Source organism: Marmota monax, unplaced genomic scaffold, assembly GCF_021218885.2.
Source record: "Marmota monax isolate L192 unplaced genomic scaffold, Marmota_monax_Labrador192_F-V1.1 WCK01_AAM20220418_F8-fsc00076, whole genome shotgun sequence".
Lineage (NCBI taxonomy): Eukaryota > Metazoa > Chordata > Mammalia > Rodentia > Sciuridae > Marmota > Marmota monax.
This window is the reverse complement of record NW_026692843.1, coordinates 4833488-4849549: the sequence shown is the minus strand read 5'-3', so window position 1 is coordinate 4849549 and position 16062 is coordinate 4833488. Positions and strand designations below refer to the sequence as shown.

At 52.9% G+C, this 16062-nt stretch overlaps 1 protein-coding gene across 1 annotated transcript in view; it reads right to left on the bottom strand.

Moving 5' to 3' along the window:
* Positions 1–14554, bottom strand: part of Ptpre (protein tyrosine phosphatase receptor type E) — a 134832-nt gene extending 120278 nt beyond the window's left edge. The window contains exon 1 of the mRNA XM_046448759.2: positions 14354–14554. The gene's annotated coding sequence lies outside the window, so the exon portion shown is untranslated. The remainder of the gene's footprint in view (positions 1–14353) is intronic.
* Positions 14555–16062: the final 1508 nt, after the last annotated feature.

Here is a 16062-nt window from a genome sequence, read left to right as displayed (position 1 = left end):
CATCCCCAGCTCTTTTTATTTTACTTTAATTAATTAATTACTTGCAGTGCTGGGGACTGAATCCAGGGCCTCATGCTTGCTAGGCAATGGCTTTGACCCTGAGCTCTGTCCCTGACCCTTCTCTCCTTAAAACAACCTTGCAAGTAACAGAAGAAAATAAATCCACGCTAGTTAAAAATTTTAACATCCTGTACTTTCTTCCAGAAAACAGTTACTGTTGGAGAAACAAAAATGAAACCAACTCATTGTTTTTCTTACTCAACCTGAGACCCTGCAAGTGGTTATCTATAAATGTGTAACATTTCCCTCATTGTGAGCAAAAGGGGAAATGTAAATATTGGCTACATTGCCTCCAGAAGATGTCACATATATAGAGTTTTGATCTTAAAAGTAATTGACTAAGAAGTAGTTGTTCTCTAAAAAGATCAGCTACTTCACAAAAGGGTTATGTACAACATCTAAAATGTTTTAGGTTGAGCCACTGCATACAAGGCTCCGTGTGAGTTAGCATCACTTTGCAGGTATCTGTTAGGACTATAATACTACACTCGCAGCCAAAAATAACACTTGGGCTGAGTGCAGAGCAGACAGAGCCAAGTCTCTCTTGCAGGTTGCCCTCAGCAGCTTAAACCCTTCCTATTGGGGGCACTCTTCACCTTTGCCGTCAGTGGTCCAAAGTGCTCCACCCTTCAGGGCAGGACCCTGTGTCCCTGTACCCTGGATGCTCTTGCAAGCCAGACAGGCCACACAGATGCCATCCATAACTCCTGCCCAATACGTGGGCCCTGCAGGGTGGCACACAGGTCCAGGGATGCTTTGGAACCACTTGTAGAGGTCACACCTGGGAAGGTCTGCTGGCCTCAGAGGCTGTAGATCACAGGCCACATCCTTACCAGAAGCTTCCTGTGGCAGGTCCTTCACTGAGGCTCAGGCTGCTGGCTTTTGGGCTCCTGTCCATTTCCTGAGCCTCATTTTCCAGCTCAACTGTTGGTTCTGAGAAGTGACCAGTAGCCACGTGTCCAGTTCCATTCTCTAAGTTAACCAGAGCCACAGCGGGTACGATGCTGCCAAGAGCCCCACTGACACACAGAGAGGGAGGGAATGAGGATTCCTCACCCACACCTACCTGGAAGATGTCGGTCATTCTTCCCTGATGAATAGGGCCAACTTGCGTAACCCACAGGATACAGCAGAAACACAGGAATGTGACTTCTGAGGCTAGGTCCTAAGGCCATGGTGGCTTCCTTTCTCTGGGGAAAGCCACATCTTATGGATGTATCCACATGGCCACGAGCTGAGCCCTTCTGCCCATAGTCAGCAACAGCTTGCCACCATGGAAGGGGAACTTCCAACCACAGACAGACCTACAAATTGCTGGCTACGGGCGGGTGGGACGGGACATCGTCAACCCTGTTCTAGAGCTCAGAAACTGAGACTGCTAAATACCATATTGGTGGCGTTCATAGGAACAGCCCCATCAGTACCCAGGAATGTGCATTTCCAAGGGTCTCAAGTCTCCCTCCAAATGTCTCTGCTTCAAATCGAGACGGTACTAGGGCCACACTCCCTTGCTTTGCTCATTTGTGACCATGGCTGCTTTCCAGCAAGCTTAGCCACCATCGTTTAATGCCCAACGTTCTCGCTCGGATCTGGAATGTCTGCCAAAGTCTCGTGTGTTGGAGGCTGGTCCTGAGTGAAGCAGTGTTCAGAGCTGGGGCTGGTAGGGAAGTGATTGGGTCATGAGGACTGTGACCTCATCAGCAGAAAAATCTACTGATGGATTCATAATTTGAACAGATTTGGGGGAGCTGGTGTAGGAGGTAGGACCTAGTTGAAGACTATGGGCCCCTGGGGGCATGCCCTTGGCGGACCTATCTTGTCCGTCCTCCTCACCCCATTCCTGGTTGCCACAAGGTAAGCAGCTTTACTCTGCCTCCCCGTCAACCCAGAACCACTGCCGCACCAGGGGCCCGGAGCAACGGGGCCAGCCAATTTCCCACGAAATACAACCCAGCAGGTCCTGGTCAGTCATGCAGGTTTTTATTACTTGGGGCACCTAAGATTGCACGAGCACAGTGAGGGAAGGTAGCATGGGGGCAGGCCGCGGCTGTGCCTGACGGTGAGACCATCTAGCCATCCAAGGTCACTTGACCCTGTGTCTTCGGATCATCCTGGCTTCCCTCCCTGAGCCTCCTTATGAAAGCAGTCATGCCTGCGGCCCGAGGCCTGTCCTCACTGAGAGCCCAGACTCTGTAAAAATGCTTGAGAGTTTGTTCTCAAGTGTTCTTCTGTTTTTTTTCCCTCAGACACCCACTTCCCCAGAGACATCTTGGGCCTCACACTGTGGTCGATTCTACGTCTCCGCATTGCGACAGCGTTTAAGCTCAATGCGCCTTGTCCTCATCATGGAGATTCTCCTGCTTAAGTCTTCTGCAGGGACATCACCCCGTGGCACTTTTCTGATCCAGCAGGTTCCATGCCAGGAACTAGGCAGCAGGAAGTGAGTGCAGGGGACCAAGGGACCCAGTCTCCTTCTTCTCCTTTTGAACATTGACCCAACATCCCAGAGAAACCTAGAAGTGAGATGTGGGGTCTGAACCCTCCATGATAGAAAGACGGAGTCTCCCACACTGGGATATCTTCATAGGATTTTTCTCAAAGCAAAATCTCTCTGGGGAGCCCTTGAGACCGATTCAGATGATTTCCAAATCAGGAGCAAATGGGCAAATTGTTCCGTTACTTGGTCCCTCCCCCAGGCTCAGCACTCAGTGGAGGGTAGAATTAGTGGCTGGGGCCTAGGTCAAGGTGTCCCTGCAGCACCCTGGCGCTGGGCCCACGGGATGGCACCAGGTCCTCCTCATGTGATAAGGCTCTCTCTGAGCTTGGACGACAACAGGGAGGAAACACCAGGCACTTTTTGGACTTGCTCCTCTATTACTCATTTCAAAGGAATGGCATGGCAGCCGCTGTGCCAGCTCAAGTACCCGCTCTTCAGGCCTCTGCCCAGGGCAGGAGTGTGGGGAGGGGAAAACGGCAGAGGCATGAGGCCACAGTGGCCCCAGTGGCCCCAGCAGCCACTGGGGTTGGGCTGGGTCAGATCCTCGCTTGGCCCACTCCAGTCAGCCCAGTGGTGGGGGGCTCCCGGAAGGGAAGCCCTAGCCAAGCCGTGAAGTGGATGGAGAACAGGAGAGGGGGGAGGGGAGGGAGGAGGGAGCAGGCGGGGCCAGGGTGAGGCCCCCAGACCAAAGCCCTCGGCTGGGACCTTGCTGCCTGCTCTCTGGCCTGGAGTTCTGATCCCATCATGTTCCCCAGGATGGTCCCCTGTTGGTCCCAAGCCCCCCTAACAATGCAGGGACTCATCAGGGCTGAGCTCTGCAGAGCCAGCTTTTTGGGAGACACCTCCCATGGGATCTGGGGGCAGACAAAAGCTGGAGCTGGATTCCAAGTGCAGAGTCCCAGGCAAAGAATTCAAAGAACTGGGGGTCTGTCCACCGCTGCAGGCCCAGCAGAGCGAAGGTCTCCTTTCTCAAGTGAATGTGAGTACCAAGGCCGCCCTGTGGCTGCCCCGAGCCTGGAGGCTGTTCCATCATCACAGCTGTCTGCTATACCATATCATCTGTGGAGGGCCTCAATTGAAACTGACAACTCGTCAAGGGTTGGTCTCTCAAGTGCTTCCCGCTAGTAACTCCTACAGCAAGGAGAGGGGCACAAATGAAGTGGACGCACCTCACCAAGAACAGATGTCCTTGATTCAGACTCACCATGGCCCCTTCCCTTTCAGTCTCAGCCATCAGAGCAGCAGTCTGCCCAGCGCAGGGCATGAGCCAGGCATCAATGCCCCTCTGCACCTGCACCTTGTCCCTCCTCCTGGCCACCCTTCTGTTCCTCCCAGTGGCAGAAAGTCCTGACCTTATTCTTGGATCCTTGCAAAAGCCCCTGGATTTCTCCACCTTGGAACCACATGGGAACTCCCTGGGGAGCTCTGTGAAAGGGCAGGCCTCCCTGTTGAACTTGGAGCCAATCATGAGAGCAAGGCCCAGGGCTGCTCTGGAGTCACTCTGGTGACTCTGAAGTCCAACCCCAGAGCCTCCCCTGGCTCCAGCCCTGTGTCTGCCCCTGCCCTGTCAGACCTCCTTCACCAGAGCCCTCATCCTCTCTCAGCCCCAGTGAAACCCCCACATCCCTCCCAAGCTCCTACAGCCCCTCCTAGGCTCTCATCTCACTATTCCAAAGTGAGCCTGGAGGCCACTGGCTGGTCTCTCCTGACCCCTGCATGTAGCGTGGCCCCCAGCCCCACACACAGGCACCGTTCCTCCATCCTGGCGATTCCCTTTGATCTCTGGTGCCTCAAAGCCTGGGTTCAAATCCCAGTCCTGGGGCCCACGACCCTCTCTGCAACAGGCCTGTTGCCATTCTCACGCGGAGCTGCTGTTGAGCTAGCCTGTGAAAAGTACTTAGAACACCACATGGGGTTGCATTGATTGGGAAAGGCTCTCTCCTTCCACGGGGAAGACAGGTTGTGAGGTCGCTGTGGGGTGGGGCTCGTGATTGCTGAGGTGAGAAGGCAGGGCCCAGGTTGTGACATCCCACCACCAGACCCAGCTGCTCCTGGACCTTCAGTTGCCTGAGGAATGAGGCCCCTTAGAAACTGAGTGGACCTCAGTCCTATCTCCATCCCTTACTCTCCCAAGATCCCTGACTAATGTGGAGCCCTGCCCCCACCAGCTGGTGTGGTGACAGCACACACACCTTCTCTGCTGAGGTCCCTGGAGAGAGCAGGGCTCCACACTCAGGTAGGCTCTTCAGGGGACTTTCCCACAATGGCCCCTGGAGACTATGGTAAGTCAGACATGGACTGGTCCTTCTGCCTGCCACTAGGGCCCCCCACCTACTAGCCCTGGTGAAGCAGAGGGGGTTGCAGGGCCACGTGGACAGCTACACACCACCAGTTCTCTGGGAACCTGTGTCCTGGTTGTGGACATTGAGAGTCCCCCTCCTTGAGACGGCAGCAGGAGCTCCTCAGAGGCAGGCCCGCTCTTCCCAGAGGGCCAATGGCTCTTCTCAGGGAGCCTTTCCTGCCCTGACCAATCACTTCTCTTGTTCCATGCACTCTCTTACCACCAGCTAAGCCCAGCACAGTCAAACAGCTGAGCGGCTCCCACCCAACATCACCCTAGCCAGGAGCTTGGGGCAGTCACCCTGGCAGAGGCTGACTGCTCCAACTTCCAAGATGCTAAACCAACAACGAAGTCACACCCTTTTTAAAGGCATTTGCCAACTGCTACCACACAGAAAAGAAAAGGAAAAACAAATGGCTAAGTAAAATAACCAGGACTGATGTCACTGACTTCTGCCCCACATAGCCCATCCACTCAGGATGTGCATTTGAATACAACAAGCAATAAATCATTTGTTAAACAAAAGCACGCTGCACACAAGACATGCACATGCTACTGCCTGCTGAGATTCCTCCTAGAAACAATTTGCTGGGTGGAAACCACACCCAAAGGAATAGGCCGAGCACAATTTAGGCCCAGCAGACAAAAGATGGATGCGTTGCAGCAGTGGGGTAATCATTTCTCACCTTGAGGTGCTGCTCAAGGTGGGAATGCACTTCCTTTTAAGCAAATACCCTGGGCTTTTGCCTGCTGGACGCAGATGAGGGGGCCTCCTTTCCTGAGGCCCAGCAACATAAGCAATGCCTAGACTCAGGATGGAGGGATGAGGGCTTAGTCTGCCAGCGGCAACCTAGGACAGGAACACTCAACCCCTTGGTCCCTGGAGCATGCAGTAGGACCCTGGGCAACTTATTTTCCACATCTTGTAAAAAACTCTGATTCTAAATAGGAAGATCAAATCATTCAGCAAACTTCCCTGTAACATCTAAAACAAGAAGTAGAATTGGACTTCTGTTGTTGAAAACTGAAAGCAATGGGAAAATACCTGATTCGTTTTGTTAAAACATGTGGAAGGTCATTGAGAAAATAACTAAAAATGAGTAAAAGTATTTTCTTTTTAAAAAAAAATTTGATGGCCATGCCTTTCAGGGCTCCTTCTCATCAGTGTGCAAAGCATTTGAGTTTCTGAGCACATAAACTTGAGCCAGCTATGTGTCAGACCTAGGAACTCCCCTGCATGGATGGGTGGGCACCTGGGTAGGCTGGATTCGTAAGCTGAAGAGAGAAAATGGATCTTTCATCACTGTCATTTGTGACCACCGTGGCTTTCAAGGTTTATAGTTTATAGTGCAAAGGCATCCTCAGTTAGACTCCCTGCACCCTGAAGGAGGTGATTCTCGCACATTCCTGCTGGGCCAACTGCTTGACCTTTCCAAAGATGGCTCTTTCTTGAGAAACATCTGTGTTCCCCCAAAGCCCAAAGCTCTTCCTGAGGCTCCCACTCATACCCTGCCATAATCCTGGGCCTTTATCCAGCGGCCTTCATCGTGGCCCAACAGCCACAAAGCCCCCCCTGCCCCCCCCTTGTCTCCACAGCATGATGTCTCGAGGTCTGTCACAGGTGCTGCGTTCACTCCTTCCAGAACTTTCACGCTTCCACACAGATTTCCTGCATTTACTAAAGGAAGCTTAAAGTGTGTGCTTCTAGTTAGAGTCCTTTGGTGAGGACCTCAGTCAGCTGCCAGGGACAATGCAGGTGACACCACTTGTCCCCACCAGAAGGCAAAGGTCAGCACATGCAGCTTGGTGAGCCCAGAAGCTTTGCAATGGGAGCAGGGAGACCTCTCAGGAATCCATGTCCCTGATGCACAGCATCATTAAATGGTCCAGTCCATGTCACTTAGGAATATTGTCTAATCCCCAAACATGCATATTGTAACCCAGGTTTAATCCTGATTGGAAAAGGATGAATGTCAGCCCTGTGGAGCACGGACATGGTCACCCCAGATTTGTACCAAAACACTTTCGCTGCAGTTGGACAGACCCCTTCCCTACTCCCCGTACACCAGCACAGTAGCCAGGACAGTTGGCACACCAGCAGGCCGTGCCTCACCCTGCAGTTGAGCGTCCTGATGCCCTCTGCAGGGCCAGTCCAGGCAGAGGCACACCTGGAACCCAGGGATTTTATGATGGGGCGGGGCAGGCATGACTTTCTTAGACCTGTAAAAACTGTGCAGATGTGCATTTTCTACAGAGGGAATCATGGCATTCCTTAGAATCTTAGAAGAAGCCAATCTTTTTTTAAAATATTTTTTAGTTGTAGGTAGACACAATATCTTTATTTATTTTTATGTGGTGCTGAAGATCGAACCTGCTGCCTCATGTGTTCGAGGTAAGCGCTCTGCCACTGAGCCCCAGCCCCAGCCCAAGAAGCCAATCTTAAACAGGCTAGGAACTGCTGGTCCCTCAGACAGAGCCCAGAGTCCTGGATGCCATATCAGGGCTTGCCTATCCCCTCCAGCCCTGGAATCCAGCTCCACTCAGACAGCTGCTCTCCCCAGCCAGGACACATTACTTCTCACTGCGGGGCCAGGACTCGGAAGCTCCTCTGGCTGGAATGTTCCATCCCTGTCGGATGCCAGGAAAGCATCCGAATAAACCCAGGCTTCTCTATTTGGTGAAGTGCCCCAGGCCCCACCTCACAGGCCCATGCCACCTGCTGTGTCGTGTCCTACCCCTGCATCCGGCCTTACATATATCACTCTCTGGAAGGGGCAGGTTCTGCCTCCCAGTGGACACTCGGCAGGGTATACACTGTGGGTACTCCGTAAAGACTTGAGCTTTCCATTTGTCTCTTCAATATGATCTTACAGACTCTGCTCACATTTGATGAAAACCAAGAAAGATCCTTGGAAAGAATATTGTTGGCTAGGTACGAAGAGGACTGGCTTGGCTCACTACAGTACAAAAGTATTAAATTCCTGGCTCCTGCCCTTTTATATTACACTGGGTCAGAATCAGAACTTTGCTTAAAGGAATCTAAGTGGGTAGACTGATAACATCACCAATATATGACTGAACTCCAGCTGAGGCTTGCAATGTTGGCAAAAAGTAATTGATTGAATTACTGATGCACTTAATCAAGGGCTGCTTGGAGCTCGGGAAGGAGGATGCTGAGTCAACGAGGCTGGGGTTACTGTTTCAGAGAGTTCTCAGTCCAGCACGCAAAGGTTTAGCCGTTTTTGCAAGCCATTTTTAGGACTGGAAAAACTATGCCTAAAAAAAGTGTTAATCACAAGGAACAATTTGACCAGCGGCAACGCAAGTTTTGAGATGACTGAAGGCGGCTGGAAACAGAAGTTTCCTTCTGAGAAGTAAACTTTACAGTGAAACCAAGACTGTACAGGAGTTTTATTTTTGCTTATTTAAGGAGCCGAAGTATTTTATTCTCTTTGGAAGAGCATTTGCATGCTTCCTATTCATTAAAGTAAGTATCCTAAGGCAATACTTTGTTGGCCCAGATCGAGTTACTATAAATCCTTGACTGAAATAAAAGGACACAAATATTCTGGCTTTTTATTAATTTACCCTGATTTCCTTCCCTGTAATTATGAGAAAGCTTCTGTTTCAGGGGCTCGAGGTGTCTGGGCTGGATTCTGTGCCTGATGCCAGCGCACATCCCCCATAATCTCTGGAACTGTCCTTGGCCATGCCTAGCTCCTTCCCTCCCACCCCCATGTGCCAGGACACAGGGCTCCTGTCCGGGGTGACAGGGAATATGAAGGCAAGCCTCCTCGGATGCAGGAAGGCAGAGGCTGGGCATTTCTCTCCCTTGCCCTGCTGAGTGTAGAACAGGAGGAGGGAAGTGCGCGGAGGAGAGGGAGCCTGGGAGAAGCTGACTGCTGCAGGAAGCACTGGTGCTAACACTGACCCAGAGCTGGTTTCCCCGGCCTCCCTGCTATCTGGACAGCAGCAGGAGCATTCTGTACCAAGGACTGACCTTGTCTCCAGGGGGGAAGCCGGAGGCCTTCCCACCTCCAGTCGCCCATCTTACCCCAAAAACAACCCAGTCCTGGGTGGGGGAGGAGTGCCATCTGTAACAAGTAGCCCTAGGGGGAGTGACATCTGCAACAAGAGCAGGGCCACCCAGGGGAACCGCCAAACTGGTGTCTGGTGTCCGCCAAATCCAATGGAGCCTTTGTCCCCTCTCTGTCACCTAGCACCCTTCCCACCACCAACAGAGAGAGGGTTGTCACCAGGACTCCAACCCCAGCTTCCCTGAGGACACCCAGTCCTTTCCTTCTCGTAGAAGGATTTCTACCTGTGCCACACTCCCACTGCAAAATAAAAAGCTTTTTCCCACGATGAGAATTTCAAACACACTGTCGGGTGAGGTGGAGGCAGTGTGGGAGGGAGGCCCCAGGGCCAGGCATCAAATCATGTAGGTGGGTGTCCAGCTTTGAGGCTGGCCTCTTTGAACAGGAGAAGAAAGGAAGGCTGGAGCTCCCGACGCATCACAAGGAACCACGGGCTGCACTGTGCCGGGAGGGCACAACCCCACACTCGGCACGCACTTGTGCTGGTGGCTTCAGGGTCAAGGCCAAGGCTGCTGAGAGCAAAGAGCTCTGCAGAGGAGACTGATTAAAGCCCCATTGTAGAGACACAGTCTGAAAACACCAAGTCCTTTGGAGGGAGAGACAAAATAAAAGGCATAGCACGAAGGCCATTTAAAATAATACAGTGTAATCAAGCAGCTATGTGACGGGACACATGAAAATCTCAGCTGGACAAGAAAAATGGAACTAATTTTCTCCCTAGTACAAAAATCCATGACTAACGTCCAGCTGGAAACACCCAGATAGATTTAAGGACATTAGTAACCAAAGATGGTGTCTGCGTTTATGGGACAGAAACCAACTGCATGCCCTGAGCATAAAGCTGGAGCTCAGGTGGCCCCAAGCCCGCAGTGCAGTCCCACTGCCCTGGCCCTTGGTGGGTGCTGCCACGCCTCTTCACACGCCCTCCACCCAGCCTCATGGTAAGCCATGTGGCAGTCATTTCCTGTTGAAGACTGGAGTCACACTGGGTGGGGTGGGTGTCTTACCTTGCCCAGAGCCCATGACCACAGACCCCAATCATCCCCACTCCTTCTGCCCCAGAGGGCTGTTCCCCAGACCCAGGGTGTGCCGCCTCCTGTGGAAAACCAGTCCCTCCCCTGGACTTGCTCCTGTTATCCAGTCGGGTGGGACCCTGGCTGGGAGAGCCCTCTGCACTTGGCAGCTCTCCTCCTACAAGGAGGCCTTCATCTATTCATTGCTCCACTTCACACTCCAGAGTGTGCTCTGAGTCCAGGCACCATGTGACCATCCATCCATCCTGGGTGACAGTCTTGCACCTGTCCAGGGCTCACAGCCAGCCCCTACTGTTCCTGTGCTAGCCCTTCCAGAGGCTTAGCTTCAGTATTGCCAGAACCCAGAAACGGGTCCAAACAAGTGTTCTCATCAATTCTCCTTTTTTTTTTTAACCTAATAGACACTGACATCAAAACAACTGCCCAAAACATGTTGGGCTTTTAGTCAATAACCAAGGACCCATTTTTTTCTTTAAAGTTTTCCTCCTCCCATGGGGTTTATCTTTTCTCTGGGAGAAAGACCTCTTCACCCCTTTTATTCCTTGACATGATACACAGTAACAGACCAGATTAAATTCTTTCTCAACTGTATTTGAAAGGGACTTTAAAACAAATGTCCATCCTTTAAAAATACTTTATTGGGTCCCTATTTCCCTGGGAATCAATATAAAAGGATATGTTTATTTGTTTTTCTGGAATATATTGTTAAGAGATTTTATTTCATAAGCTTCATCAACCCTTTGAAGTATTTATATAGTTGAAAGAAAGACATGAGGCCTAGGATCTGGCAGGGAGCCGGCTGCAGTAAGAGTTCAAAGGCTGTGAACCACATCAAAACTCCCCAGTGGGACACCTGGACGGGCAGACCTTGATGGGTAAGATTTGGGGAGCAGCAGCCAGAATCCAGAGAAGAAAAGGAGGCTGGCTTGGTAATCCCCAAACTAGGGATCTCCCAGCCCACATCCGGCAGCAGCACCCCCCGCCCCCGTCATACACCTGCATCTGCTGAGAATCAGCAACATGTCACCCACCCCTATTGCCTTGGGTGTGGCTGATCTAAAATCCCAACATCTAGAATACTGATTATCCCCCATGCTTCTTTCGTGGGGAAAACAAACAAACTGCAAATGACAACATTATGAGAAGTTAACCCTCCAAAACAGATCTTTGATATATCTGGGGTCTGTCCCTAAAATTCACAGCATGCTAACCACACCCACCAGCCTGCTCTCACTCCGTGTAGAGCTGGCATCCAGAGCAGAGAGAAACGTGGAACAGGGCGCGGCTCCAACCTTGGATCCATCAGCACACTGTCGGTACCCTTTCTGGGCCAATGGCAGGCAGGGTGAAATGTGGTCACTGCCCTAGAGCTGGGAGAGGCTCAGGGGTGGCCTGGAGCAGCCCTCTCCACTGAGGTCAAAACAGCCAGCTCTGAGGGGCCATCCACGGCTGAGTGCTGAAGGCTCAGGTCTGGACTCTGCTCTTAAGTTGGTTCCATACGCCTTTTCCTGGATCGTGCTGCTTCTTAGTGCCGGTTTGGTTCACTTTTGCACTACCTCCCACCCATCCCAGTTTAATTCAGGTCACAAGCTCAGCTTAACGAGCACTTCGAGTTGCATTTCTGCCTGTGGATCACTAACACTAGTGTTGACAGTGCAGGTTGAGGAATGGATTCATTCACAGAGCACAGGTAAGTGATAGCATTATGAGATGAAATATTTAATTGTGCAAACTTCACATAATAATTCAGATTATCATGCAAAAGATAAAATTATCTAACACATCACATCGTATTGATTTGGATGTATATGGCTGGCATATAGATCCAAATCAAACTGGATGGCATACAAAAGGCAGAATCTATCTATTAATATGGATTTGGGCTTTGTTCATTTATCCATTTAAACCTCACTGGTTTTTAACATGTGCATTGCCCACTGTCAAGTGTTTTGGGGACCAATAGCTGCAATTTACTGGGTGATGGCTGCAGGCCTTATCCTTTTATGTGCCACTGTTCCTCTTACAACAGCCTTCCAGTGCAGGGATGAACAGTCCCACTATGGAGAAGACAACAGTGGGGTGTGAATGTTGAGTCACTTAGCCAAGGTCATGGCAGAGCCAGGATTTGAATTCATGCCTGAACCCAAAGTGCAAGCTTTGAGACACACCCTCCATGACTGCTGTTGACGAATTGTTGGGACAAGCCACCAAGCAATCAAAATAGAGTCCAGTAAGTACTTTAGGATAGGCACATATATCCTTCTGTGGAAACAAGAGGAAGAGAGATCACTCTTGGAGGGACCAGGAAGGCTTTATAGAGACTGAGACATCTGAGGTGGGCCTTGAATATGGGTCGGAGTTCTTATATGAGAAAAAGGGAGAGCAGGAGGCTGAGCAGCCTTCGTCTCCTGGGATCTGGAAAGTAGGGGGCTTCAGGCAGGGACGAGAAACACAGTTTACCAATGGAAATGATGCCTTTACCTCTGCCATCGCTCGCTGCTGCAGCCCCCCGTAGGAGGGTCACCCCTAGGACTCAGAGCCTGGGACCTTCTCCAGGCTTCCCTGGATGTGGAGCTGCTGAACCCAGTGCATGCTTGCCAGGTGTTCCTCCACAGAGGGAGAGGCAAGTTCTGCACCTGGCCGTACTGACCACACTCCCTTTGAGCCTACTCTCACTTTGTCCCTGTTTGCCTCTTTGGGCAACATCACACACAGCAACCCCTCATTCACCTGCCACAGCTGATTTGGCCAGGGATGAGGGGGACTATATTATTAAATCTAAGACCATTTAGACCCTTCCAACCACTAACTAGCAAATACCTGGTCTTTTACGATCAAGTCTAGGTCTAGCTGTGTGCACACATGGGAAGTCTGTAGGGTGGGGTGGGACAGTGCAGATTCTCGGGCATCAACCCAACCAACAAAGATCTGGGCCCTGAAATTGGTCAGGAGCAAGCAAGGGCTGGGTGTTGCTTCAGACCTTCTGACTGGCAGCACACTCCCTACCCCTTGGTACTGCTCCATGCCACCACCTGGCCTTCTGCTCCCCACAAGCTTAGAGCCTGTACTCAGAAGCCCAGCCCCCGCCCTATTCATGCTCCCAGCTCTGCTGATTGGCAGAGGCTGAGTGGCCCTAGTGTTCAGAGCCTGCAACGCCACCTACACCAGACCCTTTCATGCTTTTTGCTGAGTCCCCAGTTTTGGAAAGACAGCCCCCCCACACACACACACATATAGTTTAAATGGCATGGGTCTTTATTTTGCAAGAGGACTTCATTCACCCCTGCAAAACCTTCCAGGTACCCTGGGTCAAGGGCACCTGGGTCAAGGGCAGACCTGACTGGACAGACACAATAATTTCTAGAAACATGATCCTTCTTTGCCAATTTTCCTTCAACTCAGCCACACACTCTTGACTACAACACAAGCTTGGGGCCATATTCTTTCCCTGAGTTTCTTGGATAGCTCTGATAGAGAGGTCCTAAGTCAAGACAAAGCAGTGTGCAATTCTGCAGGTGTCACTGTCTAACCTTTCTAGAAGGATTTATCATGCCTGGAAGGAATTTAGGTCAGGTCTGACCAGGTCTCTGGTCTTGGCTCTGCCCCACCATCCTGTGGGTTGCCCAGCCTTCCCCCAGATGGTCTCCGGGATCACTGTGGGATTAGCATCGCTGACCCCTGGCTCTAGGAGCTCTGTCAGGTCACCCATGGACATTGCAAACACTGGTGGTCAGGCCTTGACCACCTGCCAGGGTCTCCCCGGGGTCTCTGAGCCCCCAGTTTACCCTACTCTGCCCCCTCCTTAAAAAGGCACTGGAAGACCAGCCCAGCCCCGGGAAGCATCCTTTCAGCGCCCCCAGCCCCGCCCGGACTTGTCGCAACTCAGTCACTTTCTGGAAAGGCTCCAATCTCAACCCTGTGCGCGCAGCCCTCAGCACACCCGCTGGCACCCCTCTTATGTCGACTGCGTTCACACGCGTCGCCCTGTCACAGTTCCCCTCGCGCTGTCGCCACCCTCAGACTCACACGCTCTGCTCCTGTTTACCGAGAGGGAGCGCGAGAGCTGCCGGTGTGATCGCCAAGTTGGGCTGGGGACTCTGGGGGAGGGGACGAGTCGCAAGCCGGTGGCCGGGGTCGCTTGGTCCCCAGCCGCCAGCACCGGGCGCGCTTCGAGGGCGGCAGGGACCCGACTCGGACCCAGCACCCCGGCGCGCACGGTCTCCCGCGGCGGCTCCCGGGCGGCGTCCCCGGCCTGCTCGGGCGGCCCGGGGCACACGCCACCGCAGGAGCGCACGGCCACTCGCACGCACCGCGCGCCGCTCACCTCGGGGGGGCCGGTGCTGTCGCGCCGATCGCGCCGCCGCCGCGGCTCCGCATCTCCCGGGCGTCTGCCCGCCGCCCTCCGGGGCGCCCCGCTGTCCCCGCCGGGCGCAAAGGAGGGTCGTGGGGAAGCGTGCAGGCTGCGGGGTCCTGGAGCCGCTCCCGACGCCTCCTGTCGCCCGCCGCCCGCAGCCGAGCAGGAAATTTGTCCGGCCGGGTCCCGCCGCCTCCTCGGCTCCTCGGGCTGCGCTCCGCGGCGGGGGCGGGGGCCCTGGCGCTGCGAGGAGCGGGGGCGACGCCTGGTGCCCGGCGCGAGGAGCGCACCCGGCGCCCGCCGTTCCGGGGCTGCGGCCCCGCCCGCCAGGCAGGGCCTCCGGGCCCTGGAAGCACCCAGGCTCCCAGGACATCTGCTTGCTCAGGCTGGTGTCTCTCAGGGAGCCCCTGGCCCTGCCACTGTAACCCGACCCAGGGGCATATGCAGAGAAGACAGGGTGTGACAGGAACTCATATCAGCAGGAAAGGAAAATCAAGGACCTTCCTGTCCAGCCTAAGCCCTGGGCACCAGGAAGTGGCCTTCTGGCTGGTACAGGGATCCCGGTAACACTCCTGGTTGGGAGAAGTGAGCAGAGCCGTGGGCATAGCACCCTCCTTTCTGAAAAGCAAGTGAGGGTTCCCTTGTGTGGTAGGAGAGGGCTTGGGGGTCACTAAGGCGATTTTTGCAAAATTGAACACCAAGAAAAGCAACACAGAAAAGGTCTGCGCCTGCCATTTCCAGGGATTTTGTTCCTGGTGATTTCATTTAGGTTTTTTTAGAGAGATTTCAGAGAAAAGAAAATTCCATCAGAGGGGCAGAAAGGATACCAAAGCCATGTGCCCATCTCAGTTGTGAACCTCTGTGTCTTGTCCTCCAGGTTGGGCCCAGGCCTGGCCTTCATGAGGGATGCTGTTATCTGTCATAGGGACCTTGCTCCTCAGGGTTGTGGATGAGAAAATGCATGAGGGGATTTGTTTTGTACCCCACCCAGCATCAATAGCCAGCAGGTAACTCTTGGGACAATCGGGGTCTGTTCAAACTCAAATATGGGCACCTGCTGGTCAGCACCTCCACATTTGATCTGCCCAGAATGTGACTCCCCTTCTATAAGGTGCAAACAGCTGTGAAGCCAGTGGAGAACCTGAGCCCAGTCTTCCTTCCCTGCCCAGTGCACACCTGTCCTGGAGGCCTGTCCAGTGCTGTAACACCAGCCAAGTGTAGGTAAAAGCCCAGCTTCAGGGACCTTCCTCCCGGCTCTCCTGCCATCTCAGACCTAACTTGCTCTTCCTCTTTAGTGACACCTACTCGACCTTCCTCCCCATGGTTGCCTTGGATCCATCTCCAGGTTACTTGTCCCCTCTCTTTTCTCACTGCCTGCGCCTCTCCTATAACTGAAGTGTTCCCGCAACTTCGGACCCATGATTGAAAGTCTCATTCAGAGTAAAAGCTGACTGCAGGGAGGCGCTGCCTGAACTACCCCTGCTCCAGCTGTGCTCCTTTCCTGCCCAGGCCAGCTTCTTCTGGCCTGGGGCCTCTTCCCTTCTCCGCACCCTCTTACCAGTTGCTCTCTGAAGATGGCCGCACCCCTTCTCTCTACCTCAGTCCTTATCATCATTTGGGGTTATTTTTAGGTTTATCTGCTCCCTTGGTGTCAGTCATTCTTTCTTCCCTGTCCTCGA